The sequence below is a fragment of the Nyctibius grandis genome, chromosome 2 (assembly GCF_013368605.1).
Source record: "Nyctibius grandis isolate bNycGra1 chromosome 2, bNycGra1.pri, whole genome shotgun sequence".
In the NCBI taxonomy this organism is placed as follows: domain Eukaryota; kingdom Metazoa; phylum Chordata; class Aves; order Nyctibiiformes; family Nyctibiidae; genus Nyctibius; species Nyctibius grandis.
This window is the reverse complement of record NC_090659.1, coordinates 21,987,071-22,000,197: the sequence shown is the minus strand read 5'-3', so window position 1 is coordinate 22,000,197 and position 13,127 is coordinate 21,987,071. Positions and strand designations below refer to the sequence as shown.

The 13,127-nt window shown below is 42.8% G+C and overlaps 1 protein-coding gene across 1 annotated transcript in view; it reads right to left on the bottom strand.

Moving 5' to 3' along the window:
- Positions 1–11,815, bottom strand: part of DYRK1A (dual specificity tyrosine phosphorylation regulated kinase 1A) — an 89,520-nt gene extending 77,705 nt beyond the window's left edge. The window contains exon 1 of the mRNA XM_068418110.1: positions 11,589–11,815. The gene's annotated coding sequence lies outside the window, so the exon portion shown is untranslated. The remainder of the gene's footprint in view (positions 1–11,588) is intronic.
- Positions 11,816–13,127: the final 1,312 nt, after the last annotated feature.

Here is a 13,127-nt window from a genome sequence, read left to right as displayed (position 1 = left end):
TGTTTTTTCCCCTCAAAAGCACTGTTCTTACGGGGGGAAGAGAAAGTTAAGAACAAGTGAGAATGATCAAGCAGGAGAAAACACTGAGCAAGCAAGAGACAGCAAGTGACAAAAAAGAGGTGCTTGAGAGACCAAGCACTAGAAAGTACATGGGAGAAAAAGGGCATGAGCAGAAGCTAGAAAATTGTAAAAAAGGGAAAGGAAGAGTGAGGAAGAACTAGAGGAAGAGCACAAGTAAACATGCATCAGGAGTAAGTAGGAGAGTTAGACAGCAAGCAGGAGAGTTAGAGAACTTGTTATCAAGTAAGACTGTGGCAGTGTGTGTTAAGAGTGCATACAAGCAGGACAGCATCAGAGTGGGAACACTGGAGAGGGAACAGGCATGGAAGTTTGAGATTGCAAGCAAAAGTTGGGGAGGGGGGGAGACACAAGAGAGAGATACTGACAGGAGAGTGTTTTACTACAGGAGGGGTGGCAAAAATTCCTCAGAATGCTGTTCTCCATTAAGGAACAGTGCTATCAGAGCCAGTTAACCAACCCCTGCCTCTTCTAGGCACCCTGTTCCTGTCCACCCACACAACCCATTCCATTATCTTGTCAAATGTCTGAGCAGCAGCACAGTGTACCGGGTCTGAGAACCGATCTGACTGAAAGGTAACCTGATTCTCCACCCCCACACACACACAAATGTTATATATATAAAATTATATATTTCAGCCAACTCAGTTTCCAAGTCTGATTCACTGGTTGGTCTTACAAACAGCTGTGCCAACACAAAGCAGGTGGGAACAAGCAGCCAGAATCTGGAGAGAAGGGGAGCTGCTTAAGTGGTAATTGCCTTCAAAGAACTCCTTGTTGCACACTTTGCCTTAGAACGACTCTTTCAACAATTTCCCTCAAAGTGCTTCAGTGCCTCTACATCTTGCAGCATGAACTTCACATCAGTTCGCTAATACTTACGCTGTAAAACAAACACACATAACGTCATTAAATTAAATATTGTGCATGTCCCACACCCCTCGCAGATGAGATACGAAAACACATGTTGCTTTTCATCTTTTTGCTTCTTTTTTCTCAATTATTTCAAACTTGGCATAGGTACAGTTTTGGGGAGAGCAAGGTAATTTTCCCTAGCCCCAGGAACACATACACAGATTTGTGTGGGTGGAAGGAGAAAGTGGTTTAGGGTAGAAGGAAAGGGGGAAGAAAATCAATGTTCCTTGTGTTTTTCTCTGAATATTCTGCTCCTTGCTGTGCTGCCCTTCAAGCATTCTCTCCAGGCTGAAATTATGTACCAGCCTACGGTCTTATCTCATGCAAGAAGATGGAATTGATCTGGATGAAAAAAAGATAATGAAGTCTTCTCAAATTTCCCCCAAATTTAAGAAGGCATAATAGCAGAAGACCAGTAGTTTCAATCTTTACTCATCAGCTTCTGTCAAGTTTGCTTCCCTTCACCACCACTACTACCAACCAATGTCTCAAGACTCCGTGACAAGTCTGATCAGCTGAAACTAGAACACAGATTATTACCGTAGAAGAGTCACATTTAAGACGTTTAGCTAATTTTCCCTCATGAAAGCCAACCAAACCCAAGCATACAAAAGTGTGGTTTACACACCCAGTATATGCTTGCACAGGTAACTCACTGTTCCCCAAACTGTTCACTCTCAAGTGGTTGACCCATAAGATTGAGAACTCAGCTCTGCCAGATCAGGTAGGAGAGGTGGGAGCTTCTGTACTAGTAAGATGGAGATGTTTCAATTATACAAACTGGGCAAATACCATATATGACTCTTTCTCCTTCCATGTGAAAAAAAGCCTTATAAATGTCATAAAATCACAGACTAAGTTAAGAAATGTTTAAGACAGGCCTGATACACAATTCTGTCTCATATATTTTGCAACACAATCTTTACTTACAGAGTCAAATGTTATTTTATCCCTTGAACAGATGCTTATCATGTACATCAGAAGGATAGCACATAGAAAACAAAACTATACAGTAAATGCCAGCTCTACCATAAATAAGACTATTTACTGAAATACTCCATCAGTTCTTTTTGAAATTGAGGTATGCGTATGAAATGGAGAAAGAGACTGCAAGTAAAAAATGACTTTTTTTTTTTAAAGACAAGCAAACTCCCTCTAGGAAAAATTAGTTCAAACTCTAATTCCCCCAAATTTCCAAACAAATCCTAAGTTCCTTGCGCAGACCTCTATCTGGATATGCTGAGTCACTCTCCAACCTTAAGAGATTGCTTCTCCGAGTTACAAAACACTCAGAATATAAACTCAGGTCAAATACAACTGCAAATACACAGCATCCTGCTATTAAGACCCAAGACGCCTAAACCCTTAACCTCAGCTCCGCCCATTGCGTCACTGTGTAACTTTGGGCAAGTCACTTTACCTATTTTGCTTTCATTCCCCTTGCTAAAAAGCAGCTTAGTAACATCTATTTATCTCCTGTTAGCAAAGTAAAAACTGCTGTGTGTATGGAAAGCAACATGAAGTTAAGGGGTACACAAAATGCCTAAAATCACTGAAAACCCTCTCCCCACCCCAAAAAACAGGAACTCGGTGCCTTAGGTTAGGCTGCCAATAAGATACATAAACATCTCTAGGTTTGGTGGAGGGTTTTTTCTGTACATTAGATCCTAATCATTGAAAAACATTTCCAGAAGATGCTGAAAGAATCCGTCAGTATTTGCTAGATTCAGATACTAAAATGTTACATCTGTGCACAAGCCTGTGAGAAAGTCACAAACCTGAGACTACGTGCAAGGTCTGGACAGTGTGCAATTATTAACAACTTGTACCTAAAAAAAAACCAACAACCTATATTTACTGCATGATGAAAGATAGGAAGATCAGCAAAAGCAAGAGATAATTTTACCATTTTTGTCAGTGTTTGAGTGCTTGACTTAGTTTGGGAATTTTTATGGTAATAACTAATAGAGTAAAACGCAACTTTACAGAGGTACTCAAGATTAAAATATAAGGAGAAAGACTGTGCTTACAACATATGAAATATAATGCATACCTGTTCCCTCAAATACATAAATAAACTGGTACTGTCAAGTGGGGAGCTCACAGGTTTCAGAATATACATAATGACTAATACGTAACAGAAATTGTATTCTGGGCCCACGGTATGCTTGCTAAAAATGTAACTTAAGCTTCTGCCTCACTTCAAACCACAGATCTCGGATCGCTTCATTTTATGCAAACAAAACTTAATTTTAATCTTTGTATGTTAAAGCAAAGACTTTTTTTTTAAAGTAGCAGTACTCCAAAGAAAGAGAATGAAAGCAAAGTGTATAAAGAATCCCATATCAGAAAATACCAAGGGAAAAATTTTCAAAGATGGAAGTCTAAAAAAATTAAACTCTTCATCCCATATTCAAACTCTTCTATAGAAATAATTGCATGTTCTCATATTTCAATAAAATTAGGTAGGAACTACAAGACACAAAATCTTAACAAAAAAAGAGTGAGGTCAATAGTATGCAAAATATTGTTTTAGCTATGTAGGCCTAAGATAATACTTCTGAAGTAAAAAAAAATAAAAATTAGAGATAAAGGCACACAAAATTATGAATGACATAAGGAAGGTCAATTAAGTCCCCGCTCTCTGATAACAGACTTTGAAAATACACACTAAAGTGTAACAAATGTAAACTAAGGCCAAGGAAATCTTTTCCACACACAAAAAATTATTTACTGATCTCAATCAGAACACGTCCCTTATGAGAAAAAAAAAAATAAGAACTAGAAATTATTACATTGGACAGAATGGGGAAAAAAAAGTAAAAAAACCCACACTCCTATGCCTCAGAATGTAAGTCTACCATGAACCTCTCAGTACTAGGAAAATATTTAATGACATGAACTACTCCAATTTGGCGTTTTCTTTATCTTAAGACTTTTTTTAATAAGCATTTAGAAAGCTTATTGACATTTTTTTCTGCTATTAAATAAAAGCTCCACAGCCTACAAACACTGATAGTCTATATGCACACAAATCATGGATACAGACTGATCATAGGTCGCTGATCATCTCTAATGTTTCAAAATGCAAAGCACCACACGCATACACTGGCAGAGCTTCAGAAGACCTCTTAAAAATGTCAGTTTGTCACTTGTGTACATTCCTTTCCTTCACATACAAAACACTGAGCTGGATATCCCTGTGTATCACTACATTCACTTTTATATTTCTCTTCCATTAGAACAGTAGCTAAACTGAAATAAACACATTCTAAAATATCTACATTCAATTAGAGAAGTAGCATTTTTACAAACTGTGCAGAAGAGAGAATGATTTCAAAACACGACACTTGAACCTTGTAAACTATAGGTAGAAGTTTTTTTTCTCATTTCTTGAAATAACTGGATGATGGTCAAGAATATCTAGCAGAAAACCAGAATGATACACCTGCTTTATGCAGGTATACAACTATTTCTTTGCATTGTAAGAAGAGGAAAAAAATGAATTTTTTTTAAACTATATTTAAAACAGAGAGCTCAAGATAACACACGTAACTTGGCCAACATGTTTTCCTTGCTTTATTAACTTCTATAAGGAATTAAAACAGAAACATTTTAGAAAAAACTTGTATTTTGGCTTACTGCAATTGTCTGGCGGTATGCAAATTAAGTAAGGGGGCACTAGGTATTAACCTTCAAATCCACTTTTAAAAACTGTCTCCAGTTCTAACGGTTCCTTACATCAGAAAAGCATGATACAAGTTTCAAGTCCCCATCACGCAAAGCAAAGCCAATCTTGATTTAAGAATGACAACAGAAGTTGTCAGTGTTACCATTAACCACTAAGGTAAGGCAGCCAAGTACTTGTACTCCAACAATATGTTTCCACATGTGCAACTGGATTTCTCAAGGTTTCAAAACTAAGCTCATAAAGTTTTAAAATGTCCATGCTGTGAACATGACTCTGGCTAATTTAACTCCATAGAGATACGTAAATGAATGTTTTGATGGGTAAAAGGACTGAAAGTAGACTCATATGGACACTGTGAACTGAAAATCATGATTGCACACTGTGTAAAATCCAAAGGTGAAAATATCCCCAAACAAATCCTACAAAGACAGGAGTTAAACCCTCTTCTAAGGACCACATCATATCTCACTAATGATTTCCATTCACGCCTCCAGATTATTATTTTTTAGACCTTCTATCATTACACTTTCGTACAACATACTATCAAATTACAATAACTCACAACTTTTTTTTTTTACCAGAAGAAAAAAACAAACCACAAACACGTATGCATTTACACAATGGCATAACAAAAATGCTACGTAGGAGAACATGAAGAATGAATGGGTATGCATTTCAAAGTAATGAAATCCTGATTAAATGGAGAAAGAAATAGTACTTTCTTCATGTTGTACAGTACAAAACAAAATGGAAATCAAATCCCAGCTAAGGTCTCAAAGTAGTACAACAATGCAAAACCAAGCAATTTTTAACTATGCCCTTATAATACAAACTTCAACTATAGTTTATAACACAGTATCATATATACTCTTTCCACTCAGCCTTCAACATAAATGAATCATTTATGATGCTGTCTCTAGTAGACACAGTTAACAGAAGACATTAATTCTCTTAGAAACTAAGCTTCTAAAATGCAGTGTGTATTAAAAATAATAAACCATCAGGAAAAGTTTGAGGAGATACAAGGGTCATTCAAAATGAAGCTGTAGTAACTGCATAGTTAACTGCCTCTCCCCAGAACTGCACCTACTAGTGCTTCTGATTTTGGGGGAAAGTGTAATGTAAGTTTGTAGCCTTAGCATATGAAGAACTTTACTTCAGTAAAAATCTGATTTCAGTGGGAAGACGTAGACAGATATGTGCAATCATGTACACATTCCGCATGTGCAGTAATGCCCATTTTCCTGCACATGGCCTGCCATAAAAATCTCAGCTTCTGAAGGCACAGTATGACATTGATGGCAAAGTCACCCTAAATACAAGAACACAGAATTCTAAGCTTATGAACACCTGATCGTGGTGAAAAATGTACATTCAGCTGTGTTATTCCATAACTATGACCCAGTATTTGTAGCATTTATGAGTAACTCCAACAGAAAGGGAAACTGCCAAGATCTTCATGCAACAATCACTTCTTGTAACATTAACAGAGACATTAATATGTTTCAAACACTAACTTGCAATTTTTGGCGTACCGTTAAATTAATGCCTACTTATCCACAAGTTAGAAAGAATAACAACAAAGAAGCCAAAATCAGACATGATCCAGGAAAGTTACTGAGCTTCCAGTATCAATCAGATTTTGAAAGAGTGTATTAGAAACTGACTTGTCTGGAATCACACACATACCCTATATGTATTTCATGTGTAAGTCCTGTTAAAACTGTATTTAAAAACCAAGAATATATACGGTTATACATTCATAATTAGGAAAAAAGCTGTAGTTACAACTGGACAGACCAAACAGAGATCAGTGTAAGGAAATTCACAGTGTTCAGGAAAATACAGAACTGAGTAAGTACTAACACATTAACTTCCCTACCTGACAATATTTTTTCCCTCTTTTTACCCCTTCCTTCAATTTAAACAGTAAACTGATAGCATGGACACAAAACTATTTCCTCTACAACGAAAGTGGATGCGCTATGCTCCGATTGGCTCCTCGGTGACAGGTCCACTGGCAAAGTAAATGAGAAGTTATTAGCAATTTACGTAGTTCACAGGAACACAAATTAAGATTTGAGCACATAAGCAAGATTTTGAATGAACAAAAAATGTTAGCTACCTGTGTTTGAAGCCAGGAAGCCAAAAAACAGTGAACAATAGGTTTTTGGGACACTAGGATTTAAAAGTTTCACTGGCAAGTTTGATTTAATCATTAAAATGTATTTAACTATGATTGTGCCAACTAGACATTCTACTAGTTTGATTTTTTCAGTAATTCATCAAAATTCACTCTAAATTTTTTCAATTATATTTTGAAAGAATAACTTCGCCATCAGAAATTAATTTGTATATTTCCATTCCTCTCTTATGTCACCATCCAAACAGTTATTAAAAAGAAAGAGGAAACTTTTCAACACATAGGTACACATGTATTAATATTTATTAACTATTCCTCTAACTGACTCAAAACACAGTTTATTTTTATTTGCCTCTGGGGGAAAAGAAAAAGGAGGGAAGAAAAAATAGAAGGTTTTGGAACTTTACGTAACACATAAATTGAAAGTTTCTCACAGCTGGAACAAAACTGACACTTAATGGAGTTAATTTCACTTTCATTTACTTGGTTTCACTTTCAGGTATCTAGTGCTACTAAGACCCTGGAAACTTTGCAAGGAGTATGTTTACACGTAAGTACTAGCTTATGGTATTTTAATTACAGAAACATTTTCACTGCTTTCAAGAAATGCTGTATTCAGAGCTGAAATTAAACTGATTATGTCTTCATACAGGGTAGCTGAAACAGCTACTATGTAGACTTCAGAGGCTCCAGAGTATTCACACTACATGGCAGTAAACAGAGCTGACTGGGAACTCCCTTCCACACTTCCCGAGCCCTTCAGTGGGTATTCTCCCTGTAAATCGTATGGACAGGATATTTTGGAATGAACGAGGCTATGACAACGTCAGTACCTTTCATACTGAGCCACCCCATCTCCAACCTTTTCAACTATGGCAAACTCACCGATCCTTCAGAGACTGAGGAGGGGAAGGAAAAAATGGGGAGGGGGGAGCGAGAGAGGGGGAAAAAAAGACAATGGGGCTTAGCCTGTCTCATCACTATGTGCCTCCTAGTCAAAGAGGAGCTCCTTTTTTGATCCGTGCTCTCAGGCAAGTAAGCCATAATTAAGCACCCACAGATACTGGACCAGACTCATACATGTGAGTATTAGGGCAAATGGAGCTAAACTGCAAATAAAGTTGGGGTAAATATGAAATAAGAGACCTAAAATAATGAAATACATTTGTACTAGCAAAAGCAGTTATTTTTTCAGTCATGCTTGGATAAAACAGAACCAAATGCAGAATTTTACCTTCCTTCCCCATAACGGAAAAAGATAACCAATGGATATCAATTACAAACTGTTACATTAATTGTTACACGCACCTAATGATCAGGTCACTGCCATTCTATTGGTATACCGTGCCACCTCGAAGAGAGAGTACTAGGTAACTGTACATATAGAATATGTCTTTCTGGAAGTAACAATTGTTTCTAATTATCAAAAGTTTCTCCAGTGGTTTTAAACCATGAATAGACTACAGCTCCCATAATTCTCCTCTTGAAGGACCCATGAAGGTGAGGAAGGAAAAGGAGAGTATTCCCCTTGTCAGAATGTCTTGTTTACTTTTTTCTCCACTCATAAGCTTAGAAGAAAGGCATGTTTGCTTAGAAAGGTTTTTTGTATTATTTCAAACAGTCTTAGAGCAAAAAAGAAGTCTCACTGCATAAATATATCAAGTCTTTTAGACTTCTTAAAGTCTGATCAGCAAAAAAGTTATTACATAATTTTTTTAAAAAAGATGCTTCTTACCAAACTCTTACTAAAAAAATGAGATGAAACTGTAAACTTAACAAATAATCTATTGTACTCAGTTATAAAGACAAAAGCAGCAGTTCTCTGTAAATAATCCTATTCTACAACAACAGATCTATTTACAAAAGGATTTCAGAAGTTACACAAGTCTCCTGTGCTCCCATAAAACAAAGGTATCAGAAAGTTTTTTACTTCACTTTGGAGAATAGTTCTCCAAATGGCGTTAAAAATTACCATAGAAAGACTAAACATACACCAGTCTTCGATTCTTACTCAAAAACATAGGCTGTAACAACAACTTTCAACCTACAGTCCCATAGCCGGGGTTAAAAACACCCGAAATAAAGAGGTTTTAAGAGGAATGCTGAAAAGAGAATCTAATTATAGCAACAAAATTGCTTCTTTGGGAAGAGTACATTTTAGTCTTCAAATCATCACCCATTTCAGTTCAGATGAAACTGTACAATGCTATCATAGCAAATAAAGGTACAGTTTTTCATGCGTTTAACTAGTCTTTTCGCATACTACCATATGACCAGGTGGTACAGCTTCAAACATTTTAGCATAAACTAAAAGGGACTTTTTCACTTTATGTTAAGGTGTTGACTGATTTGAACTAAAATGACAAAAATATCACATTAAGTCCATTAAGGCAAAGTCTAATAATACAGTTAACCCAGACACATGTTTCTTTGCAAGGCCCTATCAGAATTAAGATTTTAAAATGTGGTATACATGTTAGCTAATATGTCCAAATTAAATGCACACAGTTTTTACTAGATACCAGTCACGTTTTTCTACTTTGTTTAAACTATCCACCAGTTTGTTATAAGTCATTTATGGTCATTACGTGTTAATTCCCAGTCTATGCAAAACCCACATACTTTAAAAACTGATAAATTCCTGATGACTACCTCATTATTTTACACAAGTAAGAGAATACTACCCATAAATTGACACTGAAATAGAGAACTCTTGGCTGCTATTAGGTAAAATTATCCTTGTTGAGGCTTCTCCGCCACTGTCCAGCTTGGGGGAGGAGATTCCAACGACAAGTTCTAAATCCACCCAAGTATTGATTCAGGAACTGTAACATTGCTGCTCATGTAACAAACATTCTTACCTATTTGCCTGGAAACAATATTGAACTATTGTCATATATAAATGCATACACAATTTAACAGAAGGAACTGCCCTCTTTGCTTGATTTAAGAAGACCGTGCTCTTTATTCAATTTTGAACAAGATACACTTGCTTTACTGAAAGAATATTCAAAACCCACGAATGAAACTCATAAACTTTGACAGAATTTTTAATTCACAGCAGAAAATGTAAATTTAACACACCACACACATATTCTACTTCAGACTGGAAATAAAAACACTCTAGCTCTAAATAATTCATATAAGCCAAAACCATGAAGCGGAGCCTACAAAAGTAATCTATATACACACACACACGCCAAGTTCACCAAATATATACAGATAATGGTTAACAAATACTAGCTCATACTCAGAGTTATTTTCAGTGTTATTATTTTAATTCTATAAAGTATAATTAATTTTCCAAAAATATCCAACCTACAGAGGTTGGGGTGAGAGGGGTGTAGAGAAAAAGAGAAACAAGTTTACCAAAACTTTTTAGGGCTACAGACTATTCCAATAAGGTAAGTTAAATTCTGCTTGGTTACAGACAGATAATTAAATACTACTACAAACAAAATGTTTGCTTATTTATTACCAGATACCATCGATGTATTCTTCAGCTTTACACACCTTTTCTTAAGGAAAGAAGAATGAAATACCAACACGGTAATAAGACAAGTTATTAACTTCTACTTACCTAGACCCCCCATGTAAGTGTGACTATATATATCTACTGGCAAAAGTTAACAGCACACTCTCATTTGGATTATAACAGTAGCTTGTCAAAAACATGCTTGTTGATTTATTCTGTAGTCAGATATTCTGTCTTTGTTAATTTTAAAGAACAATGAATGTTTATTTCCCCCAATGACTGTGGAGTAATAGGAGAACTAAGTAACAGCAGCAATCTAGACACATGATCAAAGAACCCCTACATAGTCTTTGGACAGACTAAACTGGAAACTTCAAAGCTGACTGAGATTCAAAAATGCACCAATTTCGAAATTTCAAATTACAGTACTTTTAATTGCGTTTTCTGATTTTGTGGCGACGGGAGGGAACGCCAGAGAAGGAGCACCCTATGTATCAGATGAGGTCTCAAATTTCTTCAGCAACACAAAGCTAAATTCCTAAAAGACTGCAGCCAGCTATTAAAATACAGAAGTGCCTGTGTGTCCCTGCGCCTATTCCCAACGGCTTCTCCCTGCTCTTCCCCACCCCTTCCCCCCGCCCAGATTGACAGTCATCTCACACAGGTACTCCTTCTACAGCGGCCTCCAACTTCCCCACCTCCCAACCACACAAGTCCCTCACATGGGTGCAGGCAGGGGCACCTCAAGCCTCCACCACAACAGGTGCCGGCTCAGCTGACGGTTCGACGCCCTCCTCGCCTCCCTCTCCCTGCTCCCAGACCGGGGCGAGACCTCGCACCCGCCCACCGCAGGGCGTTGCGCATAAGAGCCAGCGGATCCAGGCGAGCTCCCTTCCTCCACTGCCGGTCCCGCGGCCCTTCTCGCCGCTCTGCTTCCCAACCCGGCAGCGACAGCCTCTCCCGGACGCCGAGGGGAAAAGGGCCGCCGCAGAGGCCGCGGCCGCCGCCGCTGCCCCCCGGCCATGCCCGGTCTGCCCCAGAAGGGGGCGGCCGGCGGTAGGGAGGGCGGGGAAGAAGGCCAGGTCCAAAGCCCGGTACGCGGCTCGGCCCTGCCAGCTGCGGCCCGGGGCTCGGCGGGCCCCTTGCGCTCTCCCCACCTCCACTCTCTAAGATGGCAGCGGAGCTGCCCCCTGCGCTGCGCCCCCCTCGACCGCGCCGGGCCGGGAGGTGGCACCAGCTCGTCCCGCTGCGCAGCTCCCCGCCACCGGCTGAGGCGTCTCACTTACCCGTGTGGGGGGCGGCGGGCCCTGCGCTCCGGCCCTGCTTCTCCCGGTTGAGGCCTCTTCCCTCGGGCGGCGGGCGCAGGCAAGGCGATGAGCGAGCGCTTCCCCCGGCCTCGGCCCGGGGCCCCGGCGCGGCAGCGCCTCCCTCTTGTGCGCTCCGCAGTCCGGCCGCCCCGCCGCGCTCGGGCCCGCACGGCTGGCGGCGGTGCCGGTGCCGCTCGGGGGGCGGAGGGCACCGGCCGCGGGGTCTGTCCGCTACGCGCCTTCCTCTCTGGGCGGCGAAGAGGAGGGGGGGGGGGGCCCGGCCCGGCCCGGCGGGCGGATCCGCGGCGCTTCCTGGCCGGGCTGGATTTTCTATCGCTCACAAAATGGCGCGCGTTCCAAACCTGCGCAGCGCCCGGCGGCGGCAACGGCAGGGCCCGGCCTCACCTCGGCTCGGCGCGGCGGCGGCGGCGGCCTGAGCCCCGGCCAGGCAGCGCGGGGACAGCGGCGAGCGGGCGGGCGCGAGCGGGCGGGGGGAGGAGGAGGAGGGGGTAGGGGGGAAGCGCAGCGCCGTACCGAGCCCCCGGGAACTCCTCGCTCCCTCCCTCCCCCGCCTGCCAGCCTCTACCTCCTCCCCCTCCCTCTCTCCCCGCCCGCTCCTCCTTCCCCCTCCCTCGCGAACCGGCTTCGCCAGGGCGCTGCGCCGCCCCGTTCCCCGCCCGTACCGCACCGCACCGCTGCTCCGGCTGCTGCCGAATCGAGCCTGTCCTCGTCCGCCCGCCCTCCCTCCCTCCCTCCCGCCCGCGCGGGACGAACTTCTCGCGTGTCCCTGCCGGACCCTCGGGGGACAGTTTTTTTGAGGGTGTTCCTTCGTCTCCTTCTGCGATAACGGTTTTCGGGGGGGACAGGGAAGGAGGAGAAGGGGAAAAAAAATAAACCCCGCGATTCGGGCGGGAAGAGGCTTTTTTTAAAAAAAAAAAAAAGCTAACTGACAAAATGGCGACGGGGCGAGCCTGTTTCTATGGTAACTGTCAATCACGCGGCCCGGCTGCCCCACCCCGGCCGGGCGGGAGACGGCGCTGACGTGGGGAGGGCGGGGAAGAGAGCGACGGGTGAAGGGCGGGCCCTGGTCGCCTAGGGAACAGCTGCCCCCCCGCCCGCCGGCGTGTGACGGTATCCGTGCGGCCGCGCTGCTGCGGGCCGGGATGGCCCCGGCGCGCCCGGGCGTGGGGGAGGGGGAGGCGCCGGGGCGGGGTGCGAGGCCGGTAACGGCGCTGGGGAGTGGGGAGATGGGAGCGGCTGCCCTTGCCGCTGCCGCACGGCGGGCGCCCGGGAGGGGGCGGCCGGGCCCGCCCCGCCCTCACCGCCGCCGCACAGGGCTGCGGCGGCGCCTTTCCCCGCTCGCCAGGGGGCGCCGGCACGGCGGCCGGGCCGGGCCGGGCCGGGCCGGGCGGTGCTGGAGGCGGGCGGGGGGAGCGGGGCCCTGCGGCCGCCCGAGGCAAGGCGGGGCCGAACAGGCCGGGCTTCCCGCGGCGCGGGGAGGCCGTGGGCAGGGGTGTT